Source organism: Engystomops pustulosus, chromosome 6 (genome assembly GCF_040894005.1).
Source record: "Engystomops pustulosus chromosome 6, aEngPut4.maternal, whole genome shotgun sequence".
In the NCBI taxonomy this organism is placed as follows: Eukaryota; Metazoa; Chordata; class Amphibia; order Anura; family Leptodactylidae; genus Engystomops; species Engystomops pustulosus.
Genome location: NC_092416.1, coordinates 34,442,497 through 34,456,203, shown reverse-complemented (window position 1 = coordinate 34,456,203; position 13,707 = coordinate 34,442,497). Strand labels below are relative to the sequence as shown.

General features: G+C 41.7%; 1 long non-coding RNA gene across 2 annotated transcripts in view; it reads left to right on the top strand.

Moving 5' to 3' along the window:
* The window catches only part of LOC140134872 (uncharacterized), a 28,609-nt gene that overhangs the window by 8,837 nt on the left and 6,065 nt on the right, over window positions 1-13,707 (top strand). The window contains exon 1 of one of the 2 annotated variants that reach the window (XR_011856419.1): window positions 12,133-12,330. The exons of the other annotated variant lie outside the window; for it this stretch is intronic. This is a non-coding gene — a long non-coding RNA (uncharacterized lncRNA). Of the gene's footprint in view, window positions 1-12,132; window positions 12,331-13,707 lie in introns of those variants that run through there. 2 annotated transcript variants of the gene reach the window in all.

Sequence of the window (13,707 nt, the reverse complement as noted above, 5' to 3'; positions counted from 1 at the left end):
GGGAAAGCCGCCTAAAATGCGCAATTCGGACCCATAGTAAATGAGCCCTTATGACCCATCTAGTTTTGTGGGGTGACAATATGGTTACATTATCAGGGTACAGGTGTGTATACACTATCATCTGGCTTCTGACATTGTACTGACACATAGAAATAGATGAGACAGATCAGAGATGCTGGAGATGATTGCACAGAGGCTGATAGACCATTACACTGTTGCACTTTTAGCTCTGCTACATCTCACAGACAAGTGCCTGCCATTCCCTTCCCCCGGATCACTTATTTCCTTGTAGCTTTTAGTTTGCAGCCTCTGTCTCTGCTCACAATCTCCTGACAGGAAGTTATCAGTGAGAATCTCTAAGCTCCGTGCAGGGGGCGGGGCTACAGGCTCAGAGCAGAGACAGACAGAAATCTCATCTGCACCATCTAAGATGACCGCCACCCGACCCTAAGTCAGAAGTTACTGGGTCGTGTCTAGGGGCAAATGAAATTGTGTACACCAGGACTGATAAGGACAGGTTGGAATTATATCTGTGAAATGCTGAATTTTTGTTAATAACAGTGAATTAGAGAATGTGTTACTTTGTTATGCTGAGTACATATAAGAAACTTGTCTTTGAGCCTGAGGGGCTCCAGGCTCCATAGGTGTTAATGGAGACTGGAGCCCCTCTGGCTCATTTGCATACAGTGCTTCATCGTGGTAGTAGATGTCCTTATAATTAACTTCAATTAGAAAAAGATAACTTCTATCAGAATCATCGCCTCCCCTGTCCTCGGGTTGTACATGGTATTGCAACTTAATAATATTGAACTAAATTCACTGTAGGTAAATAGGGGGATATTTCTGGAAAACCCCTTTAAGTAGGTTTTGGCAGGTAGGGACAGATCTTTTACGGTTGGGGATTATGAGTTTACGGTGGGCTATGATATGCTACACCCCTGCTGACAGTATACACCAAGGACTATTAGCATTACCATGTGCACATTTGTCACCTATAGAAAGCATCTATATGAGTAAACCATAGCTTAGATACTTGCCAACTTTCCTGAATTTCCTGAGATTGTCTCTACCTTTCTGCAACAATCCCAGCAAATCCTGCCTAAAAAGGGGGAAAGTTTTACAAAGTGGGTGGTCCTTAGTTGGTGTTGGGCAGGGTTTAATAGACTAAATTTTACCAAAAATAATGGCATCTGTAGTCACCTAATTTACATTATTTTCAGTGAACGCACAAAAGAGTGCTATATTGGCCACCACTAGGGGGAGTTATTTGCTCTAAATGTTACTGCATAGATAACAGTAACAGATAAGACTTGTCTACATAGTAAATAATTATCCTACACTGTATAGTAGCCTATGGGTGATGTGTGCCCAGTATATCTATATAGTGTTGTATATTAGAGGCAACGCCATGTATAAACAAGGATTGTTCTAGATTTGCGTCGTTACGAGGAAATCAATGGGGGACGATAATTTTCAGAATAGTGAAGTAAATAGGTCAAATAAGCAATTCGGAAAAACCGGAGGATGCAGAGACGGGAACGATGGAAGGAATCTAATAGGAGAACTTTATGTTACTGCAGGAGAAATGTATAAATAGCGCGAGAGAACATGATGTGCGCTAATGTTCCCTAATAATCACTGGGAATATTGTGGGGGAGGATACGATACTTGTGTACATATATCAGTGCAGAGACACGTATACAGACATCCATAGCGACAAGCATATCCCATGGTTTTACATGCAAGTAAACAAGACTGAAGTGCAATACCATCTTCAACCTATGGGCAAGAGTGGCGCTGTTTCTGGAAAAAAAAATTGCATTCCTTTTTTCTATGTAGGACAAAGTTACTGGGGGTCATTTACTAAGGGCCCGATTCGTGTTTTCCCCACGTGTTACCCGAATATTTCCGATTTGCGCCGATTTTTCCTGTATTGCCCCAGGATTTTGGCGCACGCGATCGGATTGTGGCACATTGGCGCCGGCATGCATGCGATGGAAATCGGGGGGCGTGGCCGAGCGAAAACCCGACGGATTCCGAAAAACCGCCGCATTTAAAACAATAAAAGTGTCGCTTGGGACGCGCTTACCTTCACTTGGTCCGGCTCGGTGAATTTGAGTGCGTTCAGATGCTTTTCAGCGCAGCAGCGCCACCTGGTGGACGTCGGAGGAACTACCTTGATGAATCCCGGCCGAACCCGAACCCACCGCAGAGAACGCGCCTCTGGATCGCGAACAGACCGGGTAAGTAAATCTGCCCCACTGTGTTTTTATAAAACTTTTGACAGCAGATCTGATTTTTGGAAGTTTGGATACAACATGATGCAATACCATGAAAAATACATACGGAGCTGCTAAAAATACTGAATAATTTACAAGTAGAGAACAAGAGCTAGAAATGTGGTCACAACTATTGTACTTGTGTTTATGGAGAATATGAAGGGGTCAGTAAGGATAATAATGTGATGAGGATTTACAAAAACATGGATACTTTCCTCCAGAAACAATGCCGCACCTGCCTACAGGTTGTGTATGGTATTACATCTCAAGCTGTATAATCTACAAAGATAGTAAAAAAACCCCTTAAATTGCAGAAGTGAAAGGGAATTACATATCTGATACCCCAGTAAGTAATAGATGAGGGACCTATCTTCTATATTACGTCCACAACCAGATAATACGGGGGGCTATCTTGAAAGCTGCCATATTGAATCAGGGGCAAGTTCTTCCAATGGGAGGTGGTCATGAAGAGGACTGGAATTGTCCCAGAAATCAGATCTGCAATATCTCTTGTGGTTAAAGAGTTATCAACACTAATATTCTCCATAGATTCTTATGTAGATTAGCTTTTGGTTCTGCTTTCAGCATCATGGACAACACAACAAGATGGTGGCCACATTCCAGCAGAAGCTAAAAGAATGGCCACTTACCAATTACTTGCTGGTATAATCAGACATGTCATTACCTGCTGATATATTCACATATGTCATTACTTGCTGGTATAATCAGATATGTCATTACCTGCTGGTATATTCAGATATATAATTACTTGCTGGTATATTCAGATATATATTTACTTGCTGGTATAATCAGATATGTCATTACCTGCTGGTATAATCAGATATGTCATTACCTGCTGGTATATTCAGATATATAATTACTTGCTGGTATATTCAGATATATAATTACTTGCTGGTATAATCAGATATGTCATTACTTGCTGGTATAATCAGATATGTCATTACCTGCTGGTATAATAAGATGTGTCATTACCTGCTGGTATATTCAGATATATAATTACTTGCTGGTATATTCAGATATATAATTACTTGCTAGTATAATCAGATATGTCATTACTTGCTGGTATATTCAGATATATAATTACTTGCTGGTATAATCAGATATGTCATTACTTGCTGGTATAATCAGATATGTCATTACTTGCTGGTATAATCAGATATGTCATTACCTGCTGGTATAATCAGATATGTCATTACCTGCTGGTATAATCAGATATGTCATTACCTGCTGGTATATTCAGATATATAATTACTTGCTGGTATATTCAGATATATAATTACTTGCTAGTATAATCAGATATGTCATTACTTGCTGGTATATTCAGATATATAATTACTTGCTGGTATAATCAGATATGTCATTACTTGCTGGTATAATCAGATATGTCATTACCTGCTGGTATAATCAGATATGTCATTACCTGCTGGTATAATCAGATATATCATTACCTGCTGATGTATTCAGATATGTCTTTACCTACTTGTATATTCAGATATATCATTACATGCTGATATATTCAGATATATCATTACCTGCTGATATAATCAGATATATCGTAACCTGCTGATACAATCAGATATATGGTTAGCTGCTGGTATAATTATATATGTCATTATTTGCTGGTATAATCAGATACGTCATACCTGCTAGTATAATCAGATATATACTAATACCTGCTGGTATATTCAGATATATGATTACCTCCTGGTATAATCAGATATATGATTATGTCATTACTCGTCGGTATATTCAGATATATCATTACCTGCTTCTATAATCAGATATGTTATTACCTGCTGGTATAATCAGATATATCATTACTTGCTTGCATAATCAGATAAGTCATTACCTGCTTGTATAATTAGATATGTCATTACCTGCTGGTATAATCATACATGTATGATTGTATAACCAAATATGTCATTACTTGCTGGCATAATCAGATGTCAATACTTGCTGGTATAATCTGATATATTATTACCTGCTGGTATATTCAGTTATGTCATAAAAGGATATCAGATATGTTATAAAAGGATGTCCTGGGACTTTGCACTCACCTTGTGGATGTGTCCAAAAGCAGTGTTCATCAATAAGCATACTGGAAGACCCCAATGACTAATATGTAGTCTGCATAGGTTGCCTACCAGTCAGTTCTTAAAGTTTTACTGTTCTTGATCTGTCTCTATGATCTGAATGTGAGTATATTGTGAAATGGATCCATCTAGAAGCAATACTATTGCCAATCATCTGTTTGCCTAGAAGTCCCAGGAAGTGACATCAGCAGAAGATTTGTTCATTGGGAACTTTAAGAAATAGGTTTTTATGGTTGACCATGAGTAGACAACAATTCTCAATGCCAAGTGTCGGCTGTAAAGCAAGGTAACACTGGAATGGAGGAAATGTGGTCTATGAAGTGATGTATTATATTTCCATATCTTGTAGTTCTTGGTGGATGACACGTTATCTAACTACCAGAACACATAGGGGAAAATTTATTATTGTTATTAAATTATACCAAACAATGGAACACTTTATCATTTTTTGGGTCCTGGAGGCAACTTTCCAATAAAAAAGTAGGCCCAAGCGATGGGGTGAGGAAAAAAATGGTACCTGGTTTCACCTCTCTGTTAACATGTCACAGCCCTGTTTAGGCCAGAGGTATCGGTGGTCAAATGTTTCAGGAGACAGAACATTGACATCTGAGTTCTCCGTCCTCTGATTGTCCTCATTAATCTTTGTTCCTTTACTTTCACTCCCATAATAACTGAAATAAAGACCAGGGGCGTAACTAGAAGGGACTGGGCCCCTTTAACAGACTTCTGCATTCTGCCCCCCTTACACTTGTATGGATATTATTTCATGCATTCCAGGAGCTGAAGACCCCAGATAGGGGATGTAGACAACAGGAAGTAGAGATGAGAGATTCCTATTGCTGCCGTTCTGCCGTCCCCTTCACCTCCCCTAACATTTCTCATATATTCTGCCAGCTCAGCTGTGTACTAAGGCAGTTTTATAATATATTATGCCTTACAATGTTCAGCATTATATGGTTATAACGGTGCACATCCTCCATTCTCTAGTGTGACAGGTCGGGCAGCCAGGCCCCCTTACACTGCAGGCCCCGTAGTAGTTGCACCACCAGTTGCACAGGTGCAGGATAAAGTGTAGACAGTGGCCTGACGAATATTTCAAGAGGCTGCTTCTGGTGCCCATAGCGCCAGCATATGATAAATATCCCCCATTCCGGGTATCTTTGTTTTACTGTATCTCTCCTTTCTCATTCACTACATTCTGCTCCCTAACCTCCCCCCGTCAACAGGAATGTCATATATAGCCTATATTATGCTCTTTTTTAAGAAAAATGCCTTTGTTATCATTCTAAATAATTTCAGTACTTTAGAAAACTTTATTTCACATTACCTAAATCCCTGTCAGCAGCATGTGGCGAGTCCTGGGGGAGGGAGCTGCCGCCTATGTACTTGTCTCAGTCTCCTCTCCTTCACACTAATCTGGCTACCTCCCCCCTCCCCACTTTTTGTCATGTGCATTGAACAGGAAGGGGAAGGAGGGGGATGGTGTAGAGTAGAGGAAGAATGCATGAGGAGACTAAGACACAGATACACAGGTTGCTGCAGCTGCCTCCCTTCCCCGGGACTCAGCCCACTATGAGGGCAGGGGGTCAGGATATGTGAAATAAAGTTTTATAAAGTATTGAATGATTCAGAAAGCTAACAAAGGCATTTTTTTTATAAAAATGACTTTCTAGGTGACATGTTTGCTTTAAAGGATAGCTGGAACTATTTAACTATTTAGCTTCTGGCAACTTACCTGTGACCTGCATTCCATATTGTGCTAGTGAACCTTTGTTTAGCAGGGAGGGGAGGCAAGAAAGAGCCTGTTATGTGGAGAAAGAAGTATTATTTTCTTCTTGCATTTACTTTCTGTAGAGATTGCTGAAAAGTTAGTGATCACTAAAAGTTTGAAATACATAGTGAATTTGGGGCCTGTATCTCTACGTGATACATAAAAAGGGAGATACATTGAGATCCTAACAATTAAAACACCATAAACATTAAACAGCTCATTCACATTGTCTGGTAATTATAGACATAAATACTCCGTTCATTAATTGGTTAATATCAATCTGGAGAGATCACTTTATGTTGCCTTAAGCAATTATCTGCCGCTTATTAATCTCACAATGTAAAAATTCCCTTACCTTTATGTGATTAGCCGCTTATCCATAACAGTCAATAGAGATTATTCACTTGAACTTTACGCTGCGTTATTAATTTGGGGCATGGAGTGATCAAATAAAATAATAACCACAAAAAAAATAGATGAATAATGACCTGTTTTACAGATTTATTAAGCGACGGATGGTATCCAAAAATTTCGAAAGCACTTTCGCTAAGAACTCCACTTAAAAGTGAATCCCCACCCTTGAACTCCAAGAGTCTAGAATGCTGTGATGATTCATAATCCAAATACTGTGTATGTAACACTCAGATCTTACGGTTCCCCGTACAGAGTTAAGAAACTCCAGCAAAGATATAGAGGAAAATTATAAACTTCTCCATCAGCCCTAAGGAGAAGCTTATGAGCTCATGACACATCCGATAATAAGTTCCATCATTATGGAGAAGGTTTTTCTGGAGTTTCCACGGAACGTCTTGGCACGGCTGCACTGCTTCCTATGGAAAGGGGAAGGGAGGTGTGTGGTGCGCTCAACCCTCCCCCTTCTCCATCCGGCCGTATGCCACGCCCACGGTTCGGCCCGGCTGAATCTACCTTTCTGTAGGAGGGGCCCAAGTCTAACGATTCTGCCCAAAAGATGTTATTTTACTTTCCATTGCTACCTTCTACTAGAATGATAATTGCAACAATTTTTGGGACTTGTAACAAGTTGCATTTCAGGGCCCATCAGCTGAATGGGTTGACCACAACTACTTTCTTACTTATTTTTCAAAAGTGAATTGAGTGATAAAAAAATGTAAAGCATAAGAAAATGTTTGTATAACTAATTCTCAAGGCCAATGCCTCCTAAAAGATCCGGAGAGCCGTTGGGGGGGTCATTTTAAAACTCCAGTCTTAAAGGGTTTTTTCCAACAAAACAAGTTAACTTGCCGATTGGTGGGAGTCTCATTGGTGAGATCCCCACAGATCACAAGCAAAGGGGACCGATATACCCCCATTGGACCCCTTGTCATTCCCCGAGATGAGCGGAGCAGCTGGTTGTGCATGGCCGGGCTGCCCCGTTACATCACTTGCGGCCCAGTAGAGAGATGTCATGGATGAAAACCTCTTCCAGAGTGCTCTGGACCTCAGAATGGGCTGAAGGTTCATCTTCTCACAAGACAATGACGCTAAGCACAGAGCTAAAATAACAAAGCAGAGGCTTCAGGGCATCTCTGTGACCATTACCAGAGCCCGGACCTAAACCCAATTGAGCAACTCTGGAGAGACTTGTAAATGGCTTCCACCAAGGTTCACCATCCAACCTGAGGGAACTGGAGAGGATCTGCAAGGAAGAGGCAGAGAATCACCAAATCCAAGTGTTAAAAACTTGTGGCCTCATTCCCTAGAAGACTCATGGCTGCACCAGCTCCAAAGCTGCTTCTACTCAATACTGAGCAAAGGGGCCGAATACTTATCACCAGGTGATATTTCAGTTTTTGTCAAGATGGGGTGCAGAATGCACATTACTGAGCAAAATAAGATTTTTTTTTTTAATTTTATTAGCTGGAATGAAACAAAGAGTATAAAATGTATAGGGGTCTGAATACTTTCCGTACCCACTGTAGTCATAACTACAGGCGGTCCCCTACTTAAGGACACCCGACTTACAGACGACTCATGGTTACAGACGGACCCCTCTGCCCACTGTGACCTCTGGTGAAGTTCTCTGGATGTTACTATAGTCCCAGACTGCAATTATCAGCTGTAAAGTGTCTGTAATGAAGCTTCATTGATAATTCTTGGTCAAATTACAGCAAAAATTTTGAAACTCCAATTGTCACTGGGACAAAAGAAAAAAAATTGTCTCGAACTTCAATGATAAAAATATACAGTTTCGACTTACATACAAATTAAACTTAAGAACAAACCTCCGGACCCTATCTTGTAGGTAAACCAGGGACTGTCTGTACCTGTGTATCTAATATATTTAGTATATTTAACACTACCATACTAATATAACAATACTACAACATTCACAGAGAGAAAAAGAACTAACTAAAACCTGTAACTTTGGATTAAATGTTAAGATCCAAATGACAGCAATCATTACCCAATAAGATAAAATCACTAACAAAAATAAAACAATAGTAGCAAGTAACGAATATGTAGAGGCTTAGCTATCTGATACCTGGCGGCTTGTATCTGGTGTGCACAGGAGCATATACCGAAGAAAAAAAAAAAATCAGCAAGATGAGTTTAATTTAAAATGTAATCACAGCTTGTGCATCAGCCTCCGTCTCCTCCTCACGATATTGGAAGCTCCAGCCGGAGCGTGTCAGGAATAGTAATCCTGCTCTGGATATAACATAGCACAACATCATAGAGTATCTGTAAAGGAGCACCACCCCCACCCCATCCTTGACATCGGTGTCAATCACCGAGCCGCTCTCCCCGGGGTGCATTATGCTGCCAAGTGACTGATAGGTGCTCCGCCAATCAGAGCCGCCCCGTGTGACCGCTGTGAATGAGACGCGTGTGTGCAGACAGGGCGACTAGGGTGACAGATGCTCCACGGCAGTCGTCTACCAAAACCCGTGAAGAGCTTTGTTGTTGTACTCTCTTCATATCAGCGCTGACAAATTGTTGCATCACAAAGCAAATCACCGCAAATTCACTTAAAAGGGAATGCGTTCCCGCGATCCGATCGTGATTAGACAACAGGACGCGGAAAAATACAATCCTAGATTACATTCAATTTATTTCCCCGAGAAGCTTCTTCAAATCAGACGACGCCGAGGAGCCTCCAGTGATTGTCAATGAGCTTTTAAGGAATACATCTGGTTTCTAAGTACTTTGCATGAAATATTAGGGAAACGCGGAGACAGCAATTTCGTCTCGTATCGGCGCGCATCATCAATTTCAGCTTATTAGGAGAATTGCTCCTAAAAGCCGCAGAAATGCGATCCAATATTCCCGAGTCTAGATCCTTGTTCAGAACATCCCATATCTCCCCAATCTGGGATAGCACATAGTTGTCCTACTACAAGTCCCAGCATGCGCATAACTGCAAATGAGAGATCCGGGCTCTTCTACATTGGTGTGTGTCCTCAGCTACCGTAGTGCTTCCGTTGCGCTTTGTCTCCATTTTGCTTCCGTTTTGTCTCCGCGTCCGCAAACTGAAGGTTTAACATTTCTTTGAAAACATCACACCTGGTTACTCAGCCTCATCAGTGAAAAAAAAATACTTTTCATCAGTTTTTTTTGCGGACCCATAGACTTCAATGTGAAAACACACATAAGAATCAAAGGCTTTGTGAGGCTTTGTGAGACGTGAAAAACAACGCCAATGTGAAAGAGCCCTTAACACAGGATTTTTCACTAACATCATTTTCAGGCTGGCATCATTTTCAAGTTCTTATAATTCCAGTGCAATTTTTTCTCCAGTTCCCATTATTGCTGAGCTATTTCTAGTTTTGGCATATTTAGCATAATTAACCTTTACACACACTACAATGTAACTGTATGCCATGCTGCAGTAACCCTGTTTGGACAGGGCTCAAGGATTGACCCTCTCCATACATGGTAGGTGTCTGCTGTATTATGCACCTGCTGTAAACCTTCCCTAGATGGCACTGTTGACAATAATTAACTTGTTAGGGGCGCCTATCAGTTGGCATAACAGCCGGGAGTCTCTTCAAGGCTTCCAAGCTTGTCATACTACTGTATCTATTACAGTTTGCCGGTGGCAGGATGTAATAGATAAGCAGTTTGTTGTTGTATTGCAGTATATTATGTAAGCAATAAGACTCTTTAGGGTTCATACACTATAAAATTCAAATGTCCTCCTATAAGCATAAAATGCATAGATAACTTAACAAATAATAATAATATAAACATGTCAGGTAGCCTGATATTTCATAATTCCTGATCAATCAGAATATAAGAACCATGCGGCGCTGACTTAGAAGATTGGATAAGATAAATGCTGGTAGTAGAGGAAAAAATTAGAACTGTCCCTGAATCAGTTGAGATAAATTTAATGATCCAAAATGTTTAAGACTATGGAGGTGATAAATGGAAAAAAACATTGCACCAGGGGCGTCGCTAGGTCAAAAGATCCGGGGCCTGTGCCGAATGTGAATGTCCCGGGTCAGCAAGACACTCCTCCCGCTGCCCGGGCAGATTTCCCCACTCGGTAACCTGTAATGGTGAACAGAGCCGTCGGCTCCGCTCTCCACTACAGGGAGCAGGGAAGGGACGCGGTCACCCAGCGTCTCCTGCTTCTAGAAGCTCACTACAGCTGCCGGGAGCAGGAGACACCGGCTTATGACGTCACCTCAGTGCTGCAGTGAACAGCGAGAAGCTGGAGGAGACTGAGGTGAGTATAAGTGTTGTTTTGTTTATTAAGCAGTGGGGCAGGGAAGAGAGGGGGGACTGTTGGGCACAATGCTGAGGGCTGTGAGGACATTGGTGCACTATGGGGGACTTATTAATGGGTAGCGTACAGACATTACTTAGTGTTGGTATTATTAGGTGAGGTGCTCCTTTATGTGGGCATAATTAGGCAGGGCATCAATTAGTTTAGGGTCACATTGAGGGCAAATTAGTGGGGGGGGGGCACAGTTATTTATCTATAGAGAGAAAGAGAGAAATAGAGGTTTTATGGCTTTAACAATATGATATATTAGGAAGCATTTATTATTTCTGCATAGGCCCCTATGATCGTACATGGTGGCCATATGCAACATATACTAGCTATTTGAACTGCATCTAACATACGGCCACCGTGGGAGAGCGTTGTGCACGGTACGGTGAGCACACGTGTGTCACCAGAAAAAAACAGATCTTCTGTAAGAATGTGAGGAGCGGTCACCCCTCCACCTCCCCCGCCAAGCAGTTCTGGCCTGGCCGTAGCATACATGTATGTGAAAGGGGCCTTACAATAAAGGAGGGGGAGTGTTAGGGGTAGCAGCAGGATAACACTGTTAGGGGGCAAAGATGTCAGGACAATGAAGAACATAAGATGCCTGTGTGGTGAACTCCACAGGGAGGACACGTGGCTAAAGAGGAGACTAATGGAGAATATGGAGGACATATCACCTGCAGTCACTGGAGGGAATAGGTAGGGATTTCTCCTGTGGTTTCTGTAGCTGTATATGTTATGTACAGTAGTTATAGGCTCAACCACACATGAAGGGGGTTGTATACAGGAGTAGGCATTACTCTATATATGTGCATTGGGGCCCGTGCCCCGGATCTTTTACCACCCTAGCAACGCCCCTGCAACATTCCTGGTGCACTAAGAAATGCTCAGGTGCCTCTCATGTTTTAATTTCTCTCGTCTTGAGTATCTTCTAAAATGTAGCTGACCTCCAGCAGATTTCTCCTTTGCAGTCTTTTCTGTGAGTTTGCAGTGCACTTTCAGCTGGTGGGTGGAGATTTCCCTACTATGACTGACAGCTAGCCCTCCCCTCTCCATAGAGCTTATCTGACTCCTCAGTGAGCTTCTGTCTATCTTGTTGCTAGCAAGATGGAATAGAGGAGAAGATGAAATGAGTCCAAGTTTTAGCCCTTTTGACTTACATTCAAGTCAACGAGTCACTGGAAAAAAAAAAACTGATTACTAATTCATTGATATTCTATGACAGGAACCCTGGAAAACCCACTGGGGTCGGGCAGGTGTAGCATGTTTGTGGTCTCCTGACGGTATTGGAAGAATTGGGATCACAGGACCCACTTCAGCCTCTGTGGGCCCCAGTGGCCTCATTACCAAAACTGAGAGTTCTGGCTCAGCTGACAGAGCAGAGGAACCCAGGACCACCATAGAGCGGGAACCTGGTGCCAGTGAAGGGTAAGCACATTATTATTTGGTTGTTACAGCCCGTCTCAGGCCCTAAAATAATAGAATTACATTTCTAATCAGATTGATCAATGCTGATGACAAAGTATCCTGGTATCCATCAATTTGCATATCGGTCCGTCATCTCGTGTACTAGTAATTACATTACGGAGATTGATGGCGGCCTATAAAACGTTAATCTTGGGGCAGGTTGCATTAGACTTACTAGTATCCATCTCTAACTTGAAAATTGCTGTTGAGAAATATTAATATTTAAAGGAGCTTTTGGGGTTTTGAAAAAAACTACGTAAAAATAGCATGTGTTTTGCTTCAAAATGTTGAACATTTGTAACATGAACAATATCATGGTTAGGGGTATTGACGATAGAGGTACAGGCTAAAGCTAAAACCTGTAGGGGCTAAAGGCTGTTTAAGTGACGTCACCAGGGCCGTATTATGGGTAAGGCTCCAGGGACGCGAGCCTCATGGCCCCCACTACTTTGCCCCCAGGGCCATTCAGGTAGTCGTATGGCCTTGTGAGAAAAAGTTTCTATCCCAGACAACCCCTAACCTAATCCAAGTAGGCAAACACTACCAAAACTTCTTGTGGACACAGAGACAACACCACCACATACTTTCCATGCATCATATTTTATAAGACAAACCCCCAAAACAATGTAAACAAAGTACAATTGATGTCCACTACCTATCCGACCTGACTAACGCTATGTTACGCAGGGCTATGTCTACGCTGCCTTTCTTTCTATTTTCCAGCTGCTCCTTCTAAGGCAAAAGATAAGTTTTGAAATATGCAAATGAGGCTGAAGTGCTTTGGGGAATGTACTTTGTGACTCCACAGCAATAACAGCTCCCATCACCCTTCCCTTCACCGCCAAGTGCCTTCTCTCATAATTCCCCCCTTCAGCTACATGATTTTTGGGTTCAGAGAGATGTGTAGTGGAAGTCCTAAGTTGCTCTGCCAAAGCACTTCTGCCTAATTTGCATATTTCTTAAGTGAAGTTTTGGCATAAAAGATACAGCTGGAATATAAAAACCATGGGGAAGATTAGAAGTTTCTGAGGTAAAACTGCAGTTGCCCATGGAAACCAATCAGAGCTCAGCTTTAATTTTATAAACAGATGTGGGAAAATGAAAGCTGAGCTCTGATTGGTTTTCATGGGCAATTACAGTTTTACCTCAGACACTTCTGATACATCTAAAGTGAACCTGTTAGGGCGATTTGGGACACTAAACCACAACCTGGTCTTTATGGACCAGTGTTGTAGTGTCCCAAATCATCCTGTGGGATTTTTAAGCATTCGGAAGAAAAAAAACCTTTACACTGTACTTACCTTGTCTCCTGTGTGTTCCGGCAAGTGAAGTCAGCGT